Raw genomic sequence first — 16,020 nt, forward strand, 5'->3', positions numbered from 1 at the left:
TAAAACATTTGGCAGCATTTACTGAGCGCATAATAAAATATCTTTGAGCAGCCATGATGTCATGTCATGCTTGTCGTACATTATGCGACTAAACACACCAGTCTCAAAGTGGCTCTAGAAGAAGACATATAATGCGCCTATGCAGGCAACCATGATGCGCAATAAGACAGTGGTCTCATCACGGCCACAGAAATGAGACAATTGATTAATCCAGTTCTCCGGCAAATACGATAATGACTCCAACCCCCAATACGTGACGGAGGAGACTTCCGTCAGCACTTTTTGTTCCAGAACACACTGGTGCCTTTGCATTTCACCTCCATAAAAGCCCGAAATGCAAAGGTGTCCACGTGCTGTGCGTTATATAGTCACACATATGGTATACACATCATTAGTTTTGAGGTGTGTGCTTTGTTTGGCCTTGATCCGATTTTAATGTCCTTTAGCGGAAGCCAGATGAAACACTGATGTACATGTAGTAGTAGAGGTTTTGTTCTAAAATAAAATTCATGTGAATTTTTGTGTACTTGAAAAGAGCAGCGGGAAAAATTATTTTCCTTCAACTTTCATTCTGCACGTGAGAGCTTTGGTAGATTATGTGCCAATTAAAGTAATCATTTTTCCCCATCTTTCTCTAATAGTCAGTCACTCAATATAAACATTTTGCTGAGGTCTGTACAAACAAGTGAAGTCCATCACATCTGATGACAGTTACAATACACAGACTACTATATGAATTTTTAGATATTGTTATGTATTGGAACAGCAAAGAAAACTCAGTATTAAATAAGTGAAGTGAAAAAAGAAATACAAAGTTCTTTTTTTTTTTTTGTCCTGAACCCAGCCGAACCGATTCAAACGGGAATGGAATGTGTCTCTGGAGCCCAATCTGCACCTGAAAAGTGTGAATCCGAACCGAACTCGAAAAAATTCCTCTCCTACACCCTGAGGAGAAAAGACCCACAGTTAGTAGCAGTGGGCCTGGCCCAGATGGTTAGGCCTAGTGAGGGTGCGTGCATTGAGGCACCGTACAGTTAAGGCACATGCAGCACCATCTAGAGCACTGCAAATGCTTGGCCTTGCCCGAAAGCTCAAGCTTGACCCACAGGCTTGGCCTGGTAAAACATTTTATGGGCGGGCCTGTGCCGAGCACGGGCTTTCAGCTGCAGGCCCGGGATGGGCCGGAGCCTGTAAAATGATGGGCCAGGCTCGGGCCTGCGAATGAACCTCTAGTTTTACCGTATGCCCACTGCTTATGTTTTAAGTTGTTGAAATGAAGGAGTACCAGGCAAATACATAGATATAATGCCAGTTCATGAATATTTCCAGACTGCAAACATTTTAATACATGGTAATGTTATATGACACGTTAGGGTGTAAAGAGAAAATTAAAACAATCTGGAAAACAAAGAAATATACAAATAAAATGGCAAATACATATGTGAAGTTTGCTGAGCCTTCCAGGCTGTCATTCGGCGTCTGTTTTGAGAGATTTCACTCTGCAGCTGTAGTCCCTCATCACGGTCATCACTAAGCTAGTGGAAGCACTTATTGACAAAGGCCGCCCAATGGAATGTCGGTGGTGGCTGTACTGGCAGCAGTACCACCACCAAAGCACCCGTTTCTGTCCCTTTTCCCCTTCCTGCTGCCGATACCTTCTGTGCACGCAGCTCTCAGCAGTAGCCGCATTGTTCAAAAGTGCATGCATTTGCTGCCCATTTTGAAGAAGCAGGACTGCGGTGGGTGACGTGTGTGTGGCACCAGAGGGTTGTCTGGGCTGCAGGCAGCGGAACAGGTGCCTGGGTATAGGCTCTCATTCTTTTTTAAACAACCAGTGAATAGAACATACTTAACTGATTGTTCCCACTGCATATGTTTGTCTCATATGCATGTGTGTGGAAAAGAAGATGAGTGTTAAGATGAATATGGAATAAAAGGCAAATTAGGATTGTAGTGACTTCAATGCTGATTGTATGTTTGGCTGAGGTCCCGATCTCTCCTTTTCCAAATATTGGATTGATCAGGGAACTGCAGAGAAATTGGTTATCTTTACCCTGATCTTTGGTTGCCTGAAGACTTTGCCCTAATCTGATTATCTAGTGAAAACATTATTCCTTCCCCGAACATTAATTGGTGAGGAGTATAGGTTGTTATCCTGCTGGTTGCTGGCCCCAGTTGAACCAGGGCTAAATTCATCTGACAGTGGTTTAGTCATGGCATAAATACTTTTCTTCTTACTTTTTTCTCGTGTTTTAGTTCTTGCCGTTAATAAACAGTTAACATTGCAAGTCCTCGACAAATCTGAATGCTTGCGAGTTAGAACCACTAAGGTGTCACAAACCCCAAGTCCGTCACCAACAAGATATTTCCTCTCATTGCCACCCAAAGAATATTTGCATATTCGTTTGTCAAGTACATACAATTCTGGCCTCCTGAAGCGCATTTGCTTTCTTTCCTTTACAATCATCTCACATTCTGAAGCGCTGAAAGAATTAGACACACAGGGACAATGTAAGGTGGGGCAGGATAGGAAGAAGGCCCTCAGTGGCAAATATTCTGTGGGAAAATGATTCTGACCTCAAATTTTTAAATGAAAGTGTTCGTGAATATTATGGTTCAAATGGGACACCCCCTATCTATCTCCAAGGGAGACCTAAAAATCGTCTTCTCTAGGCATCCTACTTTTGCTTTCAGCTGTATAGGAGACAGGCGTGACAGTAAGCATATGAGTGCATCCGCAGGTGAATTGAAGAAAAATCAGCATTAGGCACTCGACCATAGAACATTTGATAGGCTATTAGATTTCCTGAGAGTGAGAAGTAGCACCTACCAAGACGACACATTGACAGACACAGATTTCCATAAGAAGTATACATGCACAGGAGCCTTTGAAAGACAACTGTGCCATAAGAATAAGCAGGAGGAGGAAAGAACTTTCCTTGTCAAAACAGAAATGGCACCCACGGCTATGCACTAGGTCAGGGAGGGTTCGAACTGCACAGCAGGGTCTCCCAGGATTCTTTGTAATCAATATTTAGCGTCCTCTAGGAGAATTCGGGCATTCCCAGATTATATGGTCAAGGGACCCTCTTGACCCGGAACATATGGTACACCAGGATCAGGTGTGGGTATGTGTATGTTACCTCCGTATGATGGCTCCGATGGGGATACCAGCCTGCATTCCTTTCTGATGTTGAATGAAGAACATAAAAGCAATGCTTTCCATAGTTAAATAGCTGCTCATTTGAACTAAGTATTCTTAGGTACCGCTGATTAATTGTTGATCAGTGGCGATGTCTAAATATATTTTATGACGCTTGGTGTTCATATGCATCGCATGACACTGAGCAGCGTTATATTTAACATTTTTACAACAGGAAACCGCAGTAACAGCTTAAATCAATGAAGTTTTGGTTTTTGATACAAGTTGCTGACTCACAGAATAATTCAAGCTCATATCAGAATAACAAGGAGCTATAATTACGCAGCAACTATAGGCGCGTATAAGCCAGGAATACATTATAAAATTTTTGCCAGACCGCAGCTGAGACTGTGAGTGGAATGTTGGAAGCAGTTGGTTTCAGCATGTGTTATTGACACTTGTAATTTCTTCATTTTTCAGTACGTTAATCAATAAAAACGAGAATTTCTAGCAAAGCCTCCCCCCTGAATGCATGGAACAGGCGTCTGACTGAGGAGCGGCTATGTCAACTTCTTTGATTGCGTGACCTATAGCAGCGAACCAATTTTGAAGCAGTTCTTTTACATATTCTTTAAAGATTTGTAGCTGGTAATATCAGAACTAAACCCGTCTTATTTGATAGCATTGCTTTTGGGAAACATGTATCCATGGAATGCGAGCCACTGTGCTTTCTTTGGACATAAAAGAAGCAATAACCAACGCAGCCAGAACCAGGAAATAGTTTCACGCTACTGCTTTAAAAGCGAGGGGCTATTTTCAGTGAAATTTGAAGTGACAAAAACATCGGCATTACTGAAGCGTGCTTAGCTCTTGATTTTTTTATTTTTGGGCATCGGCTGGGCTCACCGCCAGGTAAGTCATAACTTCCTCGGGCCCGGGCCGGGCCCGGGTATGTTATCGGAGAAGCCGAGCCAGGCTCGGGGGGTGTAACGCAAAAGGCAGCTGGGCCGGGCCCGGGCCGACTGACTCTTAAAGCGTCACCGCTGTTCGGCAGATTACAACGCGCTCCGAGTACACCAAGGAATCGAGCGCTTACAGGCGGGGCGTGAATTTCTTTGCGGCTGCTGCAGTTTCTTCGACACAAAGCGCAAGCGGATGAAACCGAGAGCGCGAAAACGAAACTATGCCGAAAGCGACGGCGCGCAAGCAGCGCGCTGTACGAGGTCGTGTTCGGGGCTTTTGTTTCTGTCTTCCGCTTTTTCCCAATCCCAGATAGTTTAAATAACGGAGGTTCTGGATGCTCACAGATGAGCAGTTGGCTGGGCGACAACAGCGCGGTTGCGTACGTGAGCTCCTTCCACGACATTGCCCCCCTTTCATCAAAATCGGCTATGGCGGGTGTGGGGGCCTACTACGCACGCAGAACGACCACGAATGCCGTGCGGGAGTGATTACAAGACTGCAAAGGCTTGTAAAATCTAGAGAAGCATGCAAAGCGGCAGGCAACGGCATCCGCCTTTACCGTTCAGCACCGCCCCCCCCCCCCCCCTCCGCTTGATTGTTGAGTGTGTGCGGCTACAATTTTTCTTTCTTTTTTTTTTCGGCGGTCCCGTGAAAACCTGGGCAGGGTGGACACATATGACATAACTGTTAACGTTGCAATTGGCTGACTACTGGCTGGTAATACATAGAATGTTACACAACAGTCAAACGGATGCTACTTTTATTCGATCTCAGACAGATACAGCCGCATACAATAAAAAATTCAAAATTTTGGAAATCGGCTTTCTCGAAATCCTATCTCCTTCAAAAATTTTACTAGGGACCGAAAACCCGCAAGGCTATATTTACTCAATAGTTGGAGAAGCCAGCGCGTTGCTCACAAGAAAGAATTCATCAACTTGATAACTTCTCAGGTGAACGCCTCATGGGATTCAGCGCCGTTGCTCATCTCTAAGTACTAACTCGAATATAGAGGCTCGTACACCGTTAATACGACCCTCGTTAATATGGACGACCCGAATTATGGAGAGTTTTTCCGAGGACCAAACTTTTTCAACGTATTTATAATATTCCTCGTTAATACGGAAACTCGCTATCCGGACAATGGGCAGGGTAGGAATGCACGAGGCACATTGGGACCCTGTATTTTTGTAACAACTTACTTTGGACAGGGGCATGAAAAAAAAAAAGCAGAGCACCTCGCTTGCGAACCTGCGCGACACTCGACGCGTCTCCATGCCTGAACGAGTCGCGTAGTTCGAGAGAACCAAAGCGGACGTATGTTTGTCGAACGGGGCAAAATGCGCAAGAGCGGAGTGGAACGCATAGCAACTGAGGGTCAGCTATGTAAGAAACACGACCGGCTTTGTGGTAAGAAAGGCCCCGAAAGGAGGAAACCGGGAGACTTCTGAGTGCAGCGGGAGCGCCGCAGTGTGGAAAAGCTGCCACACGTGGTTGCGATACATTCTGCTAAACGTGAGCTGAGAGACCGGTAAAAGAAAGCACAGAAAAATCTGACGAGAAAAAAGATAAGCGCACAAAAACGCCGGCAAATTAATTTTTTTTTCTTTTCTTTTTAACCCAAGACCACAACACCGAGTCTGTTCCGTGGTGCCATTCACGCTTTTCAGTCAGCGTTAAGACACACAGTCACAAACTAGAGCGACAACAGAAAGCCGACAAGTCTGAATGACAGGGCATATAGTTTAGACATGCGAATTCTTTTTTTTTTTTTTTGAGTGGCTCGTTCGTTTGTTTGTTTTTTTTTTTTGTTTTTTTTTTTTTTTTTTCTTCCTGGGCCACTGAGCAAGAAATGCTGGGTGGCTTCCATAGCATATTTGCTATTTGGAACGAGCGGGAGTCGTGCGTGACACGTGCTGAGTCGCAGTGGTATATGCTACAATAATTGCTTTCAGCTCACACGTCTGCTCTGCTGAGCCCCCAATGGTGGCACATCACCAGTGGAGTCCGCAACGGCTGCTTGCTCAACTGGCCTGCATTTTACGCATGCATCCATGCCCACAGGTCTGCTGAGGTAATAGCACCACACCAGCATGCAGTCACCCGATCGGTGCTTCGCCAATTAATGAGGCGAAGTGAAGGGGGTGGGGTGTAGCGTTAAGTAAAGAGAAGCGGTAGCATTTTTGGCAGTCATCAGTGTAAAAAATAAAAATCGGCACAACTTGAGCGAGGTGCCGTCGAAAAACAGAGGAGGGTCGGTTAACTGCAACCGGTTTATTTTTGCGTACTTGAAACAAAAAAATGCACCTGTTCGGTGTGCCTTTATTCGCAGCCTTTTTTTTTTTTTTTGAATATATATTCTTGCAAACATCTTATATCACAGCATACAGTACCTCTACGAGACCTCTGCAGCTCCTAGCTGTAAAGCCATCACCAAGATATGTTTTAGTGCCTCATCTAAACTGGCGCACCTGGCGCGACAGCGTGCGGCCGTAAAGAAGTTCAATCATTGCGCCAAAGGTCCGTCGTGTGTTCGGGGCGCTAGGTGCAGCGCAGTGTTGGTGAGCAGTTCTCAGGTCACAGGGTCTACTTTCGAACTACATCATCGCTTACAGCGCCTACGAAACTAGTTCGGATAAGCCATCTCCTCACTGTCCAGAGATTTTGAGCTTCGAAAGGGGTTCATATCAGTCCATTGTCAGAAAGCACGTCATGTAGCGTGGGAACTTTTTGAACAGCCGTGTACATCGCAGAAGTGAGAAAATGTGGCACAGAAAATCCGTTCACACTGGCCGACGTAAAGTGGACTGACTTTAGAAATGTATCCAGGTATGTATAATACAGCATGCATAAAAGACCACCTATAGTGGCAAGGTTTCATGATTAGTGAGAAATTAAAGTGCGACTAATCGCTACAGTCGCAAAAGGGCCTCATGATAGTCACGGTGCTGCGCCAAAAGTTAAAATGCTCCACAACGTAATATAAGCGGTGAGCCATTCTCAGATCACGCATTTCGAATATGAGCTGTAGCACGCGCTAAATGTCTGCATTTTCCGGTCGACTCCTTTGCAGAGTCATTTCGCGAAAAGCCGCTGGTTCCCTGGCTGACGATTATAGGCCTACGGTGAAGGCATTCACTCACTATGGCTTCGCTAAACGGGGGCGCGCACTCACATTCTGAACGGCCCTCTTCGCGGTGATACGTCGTGTCGAGAGTCTAGAGCCGTTCGTGCACCAGCAGGTAACATGTCTGATGCCACCATGCCACGTCAGTTTCTGAATTAGGGGGTTGTTCGGCAGGTTGATGAAGTAAGATGACAAGTCGGGCAGTCTTGAAGTTGCAGGAAGAGGGATGATATATTTACAGTGTGCATATAATGTGCATGCTGCACTCTCTCCACTCGAACCTCTCCCCATCGGCGCTCGTCATTCTTTTTCTATCCCACGGTCTACATGGAAAAATAGAAATGCTCGTCGCGGTCGCTGCTGCCCGAAATGGGAGAGACGCCGTCTGTCCAAAGGCTCCATTAACTGCCGCAGTCCTTCGAAGAAGTGCCGCGGGGGGAGGGGGTTTGAGATGAGGACGCTACTTTGCTAGCCACGGGGGGCCTGAGAGGGATCGTCAACACGCGCGGGGGGGGGGGGGGGGGGTCCATTGCCCCTACAACAAAAGCCGACGCTGCCGAGGGGCAAGCCGGCGCCTAGCGTCTTTAATCTCCGTGGACAAAACGCGCGTGGGGGCGTCTATTGCAACAGAAGTCGACACGGCTGAAGGGTAATCCGGCGCCTAGCATCCAGACAGAGGGGCATTGTTTAGTAAATCTTCCTTGAAGTCCCTGAATGGGAAGTGGGTGCCCTTCCGAGTCGCGTTTGAATCGGTCAGCAAAGGAGACAGGCGTAGTCGGCGGCTGGTCCGACGGGTTAGTAGCGAAGATGCGTGGGAGCGAACATCGCGAGTTCTCATAGGGTCAGTTTCCTCTAAACCAAAAAAAAAAAAAAAAAAAAAAGCTGCCGTGTATCTTGGCCTTACAGAAGGGGGGGTATGCGCAATTTATTTAACTGCCTCTCAAAGCCGTCGAGAACATAATATTATTGCGAAGCAATACTACTTCAGCTACCACCTCAGCCCGTGCCATGCCGCGGCCGCATAGCCACGCTTGACCTTTCGCGTGACCTCGCTGCGTGACGTCATACCATCTGTGTAAAAACGGGGCCCCATCTCACGTCGCCGCCTTGCGCGGTGCATAGCCACGGCCGCGGCCTGACTCCCGCTCTTCTCGTCAAGCCCATGAGATGCCGCCTCCAGCCTATACCCTTCGGCAGGTTGCAAAGAGAAAGCATCAGCGAGCTACGGAGACAGAAGGAGAACGAGAAGAACGGCTTTCCAAGCGACGAGCTCAAGATGCAGCCAGGCGAAAAAAACGCTCAGCGTATTCGGCAGCAGAATCAACGGCAGAAGCAAGTAAGGAAGTTATAAGTTTGGCCGACAGTGTGGAATGTGCATCTCGTTCCAGCACTACTAGTTCGGAACGCCGGAACGCAGCCAAACGGGAGCGACGTGCCAAGAAACTCCGGAACAGCGGCAGCAGCGACTCGAGAAGGAACGTGCGTATCGAGAGAGGCAGAATGAAAAGCGAAGAAAACGGCATGCTGAAGAAACACCCGAGCAACGAGAGGAACGTTTGAAGAAAACACGAGAGAAATTTCTCACCTAAGCTACCCGGACTCAAACCGATGATAGCCATACTAGCATAAGCATAACCAGAGCATCACAAGTGGTACAATAGCAGAACCCACGTATTGTTTCGCAATTACCAGGCTTAACCAAGCTAAGCCACAGCCAATTTTTTCGTTGTCTGTTATGTACTTCGTAATGCACCGAAATAATTCAGCATTATAGCCACCCAGCTAGCCAGGTGTTCGGGCGGAAGAAAAGCAAGATGTAGTTAACATCATGTGAACTACATCTTGCTTGAAGGGGAAGAAGACTCCCCCCTCCCCCCTTAGTCCCATCGTGAAGATCACCTGTCTGCATGCGTAGTAATCCGTTAGGAATGTTATGCTCCCTCTTCTTTAGCATAAAACAGAGCAAGTAGGATGTTAATCTTAAATGTTTAGAGTCTGTCTCATGCAAGCATCCGCACTCATGAAGCGGTTTCGGCACACAACAGAAAACCGCACGTGTGCCTCATGTTGGCATGGAAATAGCTAGCACTAATTTTGCAGTTCGCACGCTGATACTCAACGATGCGCGACAATCGGTACATATGTTGGCAGTACAAACAGGTCGTTGCTGGCGCACTCGTAGTCCGTTCACACCGAACGTAATTCGCCTCATCCATGGCAGACAGCAAACCATATATAAATCCGATGCGAGCGCAACGGGGACAAAACTGCAGAGGTCGCCGAGAGATAATCAAATTACTAGGCCAACGAAAGAAGAAAACTGGACTAGCGCTGTCCTGTGTTTCCTTCTGAAGACGACGTCTGTCACGTTGATTATTGCATCACCAACTCACCGGTCTAGCCATAGAGAATCAAATATTGATCCAAGGGTGATCCGCACTATGCGATCATATCAACTGGAGCTGGCCCACTGCTATGGCCATTAGAGGATAGAAACATATCGTCGTACCCATGATAATCAACGTACGTGAAAATCATTTTGTGAGACGTCAGACTGAAATAAGCTGGATCTGTCCGACATACCTTTAGCAACAGCATTTTAGAGCACTGATGCTGATCCGTTCGACGTGCTCACCAGAGAAAAAAAAAAAAAATGTACTACGTCCCTCTGACGTACTCGTGGCCACACAGCGAGCACACAATCAAACAAAATAACGGAATCATTTTCAGAGTGACTTTTGGCTGCTCTCAAGAGGGCATTAGCTGGAGCCATTGCACCAGAAGTTCCATTCTTGATCGGCAATACGCCAATATACGGCAACGCACCATCGGTTGCCGTACTTCACTACGGCGCATGCGTCGCGAATGTCAACCCGTCCCATCTCTCGCGGGTGTCACACGTAGCCAGGCAACGTGTGTTGTGTAATTAAAAGTTCTTAGAATGGCGACTCCACGATGAATATGCGGCCGCCACATATGTGATGTGGATGTGTTCAATATTTCGACACGAAATAGTAGTTAATGCAGCTCGACAAACTCATCGTCGTGCCCTTGTAAATATCGGCAGAAAGCGATGAATAGCAGGTCTGTCACAGTCCTCAAACGTTCAGGTTTGCTAGAATGTTGACTGGCTGTTCTACTCACCTTGTCGAAGAGCGTGGACTGCCTCCGAGGAAAAGTGGGAGCAGCTTCTTTCAGTCTCTTGGTAGCTCCTCAAAATTCCCTGCCTGCAAATAGGACCATACACACACATTAATCATGGTGTATCCACAGGCACATTAATCATATGTATATCTGAAATTTCTTTTCGGTGGAGGCCTGAAATGCGCCTTCCTTCTGAAAAAAAAAAAAAAAAAATGAGTGAAGACGAAACAAAGCACTACAAATGGTGTCGAAGCTAACGTAAATCAGAGCTTTAAAAACAAATGGTTCAGATTGCTGGCATGAACCTGAAGCATTGCGGCTGACTGCCGCCAACATAAAACAACGTGTTGATTCGTGGTTCCCTAAACCTTTGAAAATAAGGAAGTCTTACAGCAGAGTCCTAAGGAACTAAAAATGAAGGAATTTCTGTAGATGAACTTATCTTGAACATCTCTTCCACACTCTTTTCGCGGGTTCGGAGCGAGAGCTGAGAAACACGACTCTCCACACGGCTGGCAAAGAACAAAAAGCCTTTATTGTGGGAAGGTTGGGGCTCGCGAGCGCTTGCCTTTTGGCCTGCGCCAGGAGGGCGCTCTCTCGTGCTCACATTAGTTGGCGTTTGGGTGTGCCTTTACACAGCGACTTACCACATCTCTCTCTCTCTCTCTATTAGTTTACAACACTGTAATGGTCCGGCGCAGACACACTGCGCCCTGAGCGAGTGATGGCAACTGGAGCTCTTGAAGCTGCGAGAGTGCCGTGAGGTGTCTCGGGCGGTGAGTTACTACCGGCGCGTGAACTCGGGTCGTCTCGATGCAGTCGGGCTCCGCCGTCCTGATCCTCTGGCGATGCGCCTGGAGCCGACAGCCAGTCTCCATCGTCGTAGTTCAGGAAAGCGGGAGAAGGAGGCGATGTTTCCCGGCTTTGCGATGGCTTCAAAGAAATCATCCGTTCCCCCCGCACGAACTGATGTGCAGAGGGAACTGACGTGACGGGAACTGGAGCCGGTTCTCAGCTAGCTGCAGTATTTCTCCCTCGCAGTCTTTCCCCCACACTCGGGTCTTAGCCGAGAGAATCGCCCGTTCACTGGCACCGTGCCTTTGACTGATATTTTACTTTTATTGTTCTTTGTGCTCTTTGCCTTCACCGTCTTTTTCGGTTGTCTTCTCGCCTCAGACGGCCCGCGGTTAAAAGAGAGCGGAAAACACCGGAACGCATGCACATAGAATGGTCAATTCATATGGGCTGAAGAATGTCGGTCCCGTTGTGTCTCTGTGGGCCGTTAACGAAAGATGGGGGCCTCTTTTTGCCATCTTGAGCAGGCTTTTTTTATTGCTCGCTCTGCTGTCCCATTGGCTTACGGATGCAAGGGGCTGATCGTTGTATGAGCAATGTCGTACGCCTTGGCGAATTTCGCGAAATCTGGACACAAAAATTGAGGGCCGTAATCCAAGACCACGGGAATGCCATGACACGCGAAAAAGCTCTTAATGTGGTTTATTACTTCGCGTGCCGTGGTAAAAGCAGAGTGTGCTCGACCCAGGTACCGAGACTGGTAATCCGCACACATGAGAGACTGCTTGCCTCGATTGATTGTAAAAACGTTTATTCTCGCTAAGAGAAAGGGAGGGCAGGAAGGTGGTGTCCTCAGTGCAGGACCCCAGCGGCTATGGCTGCCACCTTCACCTTGGAGACCATTTGACGCTGATCCTCCGAAGTTGAGCTGAGCAGGGTCGCCTCCATCGAATGATAAAGCTAGTCACTAACAATTGCTTGCATCGAAGTTGGAAGAGATCTGTGCCCACTGTATACATAAGCCATGCCAGCTCAGGAATGTATGTTGGGGAGCGGCTGGACATTTTTCTAGTGGGTTTTAGCACATATTTCAGAGTTCGAGGCGGCTTGGCGCAGTTCGCTGGACACCCCCAGCCACCACACGGACTGTCTTGCTCTGGCTCTGCAGCGCTTGATTCCCTGAACACTTTGTGTGAACGGGCGAGTCTATCTTTTAATTGGTTGGGGTATAACCAAGTGCATTCCAAATTGCAGGCCATTGTCGTTTTCAGATAGACTTCCTCGATGCTGCCAGTAAGGCCATAAGAAAGCGGGAACTTTGCGTTTTTCCTCCTGTCTGTGCACGAAAGACCACAGAACACGTCGACAAATTTGGTCTTCGTTTTGTGCTTTCCTGATCGGATCGAAGGTGGAACGTACTATGACAGCTCCCTGTGCGTGGGAAATGATTTCGTCGCAGGCAAGCATCCTGCAGCCATCACCTCAAGAGCATTTTTTTCTCTTCAGGGCAAGCTGCGTCAAGCTGCCAGCACTGCACCAAGTCGCGGCCCTGTAGTCGCATCGCATTCAGGCGCACATATCATGGTGTTAATTTTTAAAATATCGTGGGCTTTCACTGTTGCCGGATAAAATGGGGACCTCATGCGGAAGCACCTGGGTCAGGCCATTTTCATGGCGCTCGACAGCATTTCTATCCACAAGTAATTGTTAAAAGCAGTAACTAAAAGGGAAATAATTACGATCATCAAAGATACATAAAGGCGGAGAAAAAAATACCGCAATTTTACACAGCTTCTAACAACGTCCACCTGATTTCAGTTTAGAAAATACATTTCAGTTTTTAATTTTTAATTCAGATTTATCTTAGCTGGGGCAACCTGTATCGGTCAGTGTTCAATTTTTATAGCGTCTCGATGCGCCCACCTTATCTGAGGGTGGTGTCATTCTGTGAAGGGGTCAGCGCTTCTTCCCGAGCGGCTGCAGCCACCGCGCGTTCCTACGCTTCACCGCTGCAGGCTGGGAGAGACGCGCACATGGGTTTTTCAAATACGAAATTCCAGGTTGTTTCGGCCACAGAGCTTGAAACGCTCGCGACATTGCTGGAGAATACTGGGGAATACTGCGCTACTTGATAGACACAGACAAGTGAAAGACGACACACGAATGAGGCGCAAACTTACAACTGTTTATTTTTATCGACAAAACACGTACATATATACATATAGCATTCTCGTCAAATCACAAACACATCATTCATGCGTGTAAACACGCGCGTTATCACTTCGACCATAACTCTGCATCTGCACAGCTATCATATCTAGCTCCTCTTTTGTGAGAGCCACAGATGATGTACTAACACATGTATCTTTTTCTGCTGACTCAATTAAGAAGGCTTCTACGATTTCTCTTTCAATTCTTTGCTTTTGTTTGCCTACAATTTCAGTCCTGTGGAATAATGGTTTTCAGCCAGTTTCGCATCGCAAGCAATGTTGCGCAAGATTTCCAGGGTGGCTGATTTTCCCACAGTCATTATGATGTTCCAGGAGCCTCTTATTAACACATCTTCCCGTTTGTCCGATGTGTTGTTTTCCGCACGAAATTGGGATCTTATAAATGATTTCATCCTGACAAGGTATGAACCTTTTTTGATGTGCAATTTCACATTCCTTCCTCTTGCCACGCTTGTCATGCTCATTTACTGCGTTACAGAGGCTTATCACCTTTTTTGGCGCCCTAAATATCACATTCACATTATGTTTGCTTGCTACCTTCTTTAATCCATGTGACACTTTGTTGGTTGGTTTGTTGGTTTGTTGGGTTTAACGTCCCAAAGCGACTCAGGCTATGAGAGACGCCGTAGTGGAGGACTCCGGAAATTTCGACCACCTGGGGTTCTTTAACGTGCACTGACATCGCACAGCACACGGGCGCCTTGCTTTTCGCCTCCGTCGAAAAGCGGCCGCCGAGGCCGGGATTCGATCCCGCGTCCTTGGGAACAGTAGTCGAGCGCCGTGACCACTGCGCCACCCCGGCGGGGCATGTGACACTTTGTGTATATACGGAATTACAACACATCGCTCTCTGTTGCCCTCTTCTCTCTGCACCTGCGTTTTCTTCGTTATGTTTTTCAGCAGCTTTTCTGCCACAGATGAGATGACACTATCTGGAAAACCACTGGCTTTCAGCCGGGTTATTTGCATGCCGATGCTTTCTGTCATTTTGTGATCGCAGGACTTCTTAATGCTCTGCAACATGCACGAGTGGGCAACGCTCCTGGAAAACCACTGGCTGAAAGCCAGTGGTTTTCCAGATAGTGTCATCTCGTCTGTGGCAGAAAAGCTGCTGAAAAACATAACGAAGAAAACGCAGGTGCAGAGAGAAGAGGGCAACAGAGAGCGATGTGTTGTAATTCCGTATATACACAAAGTGTCACATGGATTAAAGAAGGAAGCAAACAAACATAATGTGAATGTGATATTTAGGGCGCCAAAAAATTTGATAAGCCTCTGTAACGCAGTAAATGAGCATGACAAGCGTGGCAAGAGGAAGGAATGTGAAATTGCGCATCAAAAAAGGTTCATACCTTGTCAGGATGAAATCATTTACAAGATCCCGATTTCGTGCGGAAAACAATACATCGGACAAACGGGAAGATGTGTTAATAAGAGGCTCCTGGAACATCATAATGACTGTGGGAAAATCAGCCACCCTGGAAATCTTGCGCAACATTGCTTGCGATGCGAAACTGGCTGAAAACCATTATTCCACAGGACTGAAATTGCAGGCAAACAAAAGCAAAGAATTGAAAGAGAAATCGTAGAAGCCTTCTTAATTGAGTCAGCAGAAAAAAGATACATGTGTTAGTACATCATCTGTGGCTCTCACAAAAGAGGAGCTAGATATGATAGCTGTGCAGATGCGGAGTTATGGTCGAAGTGATAACGCGCGTGATCACACGCATGAATGATGTGTTTGTGATTTGACGAGAATGCTATATGTATATATGTACGTGTTTTGTCGATAAAAATAAACAGTTGTAAGTTTGCGCCTCATTCGTGTGTCGTCTTTCAGTTGTCTCTGTCTATCAAGTAGCGCAGTATTCCCCAGTATGATCAACCAACTGGCCCCCGTGTTTGCATTGAGTGCTGAAGAATGCCTAGTTTTCCGAGAGAAACCAAGCGACAAATGGCTGTTAAAACCGATCGATACAAGTGGCAGCCCAGCGTCGGGTCATCTGTGTATAGTGCGTAACTGTTTCTGCTTAAGCAAAATTACATGGTCACTGGATTTGTCCTCTGTTCATTCCTGATATCTGTATATTTAGGCTCACCTTGTATGCCAAAATTGCACGAGCGCGCATGTATGTGCGTGAGAGAGAGAGAGAGAGAGAGAGAGAGAGAGAGACAGAGAGAGAATCTCACGTATTCTGGTCTAAAACTGCTCATGCTAGTCACTGGGTACACTCGATTTTCCAGTTTCAGACTACTTGCCGACAGGTCTCGGCTTCCGCTCTGACAGGAAGCAGCGTGATGGTCACATGACCTCGCAAGCTTCTTCCAACGTTTGCTTTCAGCGGACGATCATAGTTCTTTCGCAGTAATTTTGCAAACGGAGCGTGTGACATGCCTGAATGCGAAGCGTTTTACAGAACTCTGTGCAGGGTTGGTTTTCCGTTGCTATTAGCGAAGTTCCTCCAAGGACCCAGCTCACTGCGTTCGAAAGCCAACTAAAGCGTTTGAAAAGACATTTACAATAAGCGTTAGCTGCTTTAGTACCCAGCGGCTCGCTTGCGACGCTTTCGGACCTGCGCGTTGAAAAGATTGCGAAACAGTTGTGAAGAACTTGACAG

At 46.9% G+C, this 16,020-nt stretch overlaps 1 protein-coding gene across 1 annotated transcript in view; it reads right to left on the bottom strand.

Moving 5' to 3' along the window:
- LOC146206224 (aurora kinase-like) overlaps positions 1 to 16,020 on the bottom strand; it is an 880,154-nt gene that overhangs the window by 416,596 nt on the left and 447,538 nt on the right. Inside the window, exon 4 of the transcript XR_014704406.1 lies at positions 10,377 to 10,459. The gene's annotated coding sequence lies outside the window, so the exon portion shown is untranslated. The remainder of the gene's footprint in view (positions 1 to 10,376; positions 10,460 to 16,020) is intronic.

Source organism: Amblyomma maculatum, chromosome 1 (assembly GCF_055883805.1).
Source record: "Amblyomma maculatum isolate TAMU_Amacu chromosome 1, ASM5588380v1, whole genome shotgun sequence".
In the NCBI taxonomy this organism is placed as follows: Eukaryota; Metazoa; Arthropoda; class Arachnida; order Ixodida; family Ixodidae; genus Amblyomma; species Amblyomma maculatum.